The sequence below is a fragment of the Myotis brandtii genome, unplaced genomic scaffold (assembly GCF_000412655.1).
Source record: "Myotis brandtii unplaced genomic scaffold, ASM41265v1 scaffold1857, whole genome shotgun sequence".
NCBI lineage: Eukaryota > Metazoa > Chordata > Mammalia > Chiroptera > Vespertilionidae > Myotis > Myotis brandtii.
In genome coordinates, this window is record NW_005356893.1 from 295077 (window position 1) to 295648 (window position 572).

General features: G+C 60.1%; 1 protein-coding gene across 1 annotated transcript in view; it reads left to right on the forward strand.

Moving 5' to 3' along the window:
* NCS1 (neuronal calcium sensor 1) overlaps positions 1-566 on the forward strand; it is a 30073-nt gene extending 29507 nt beyond the window's left edge. Inside the window, exon 9 of the mRNA XM_005864114.1 lies at positions 196-566. The gene's annotated coding sequence lies outside the window, so the exon portion shown is untranslated. The remainder of the gene's footprint in view (positions 1-195) is intronic.
* Positions 567-572: the final 6 nt, after the last annotated feature.

Genomic DNA, 572 nt, shown 5'->3' on the forward strand with positions numbered 1-572 from the left:
ACAGATGAAAATGTAGGAAACATTTATTTCTGAAGAGTAAATGCAAAGCACCCCCCCTCCCACCCATGAGTGGGTCAGGGGGTTTGCACGTTGCTAGGCCTCCTGACTTCATGCGGACCCTCTCGCTGACTCTCCCGCCAGCTCTGCACGCCCTGCAGCCGCTCTGAACCCGCCTCCCCTCCTTGTGTCTTCCAGATGCCTGGGAAACTTGCCTCCTCCCGTGCCATGAGCCGCCTCAGCCCCGGCCCCGACGCCGCCCTCCTGTGTCCACCTTGCTATTCTCCACGGGGCTGCCCCTGAACAGCGAGGCCCGGCTCTCCCCTCCTCCCGCCAACTCCCCCCTTCCCCCGCCTGCTGCACCCACCGCCGCCTGAAGCCACCGGCTCCAATCGCCCACAGCCTCTGCTTGTCCAGAAAACACCATGAGACGGCAAAGGCTCCAGCCGTCTGCGAAGCCCAGGACGCAGCTGCTTCGCAGGCAGCGCTCCGTCCCCTGCTCTCCCGCGCGTCTGCTTTTGTTTTTTATTTCAAACAGACATTGAAAAAGAAAAAAAAACAAAAACACCTACCTT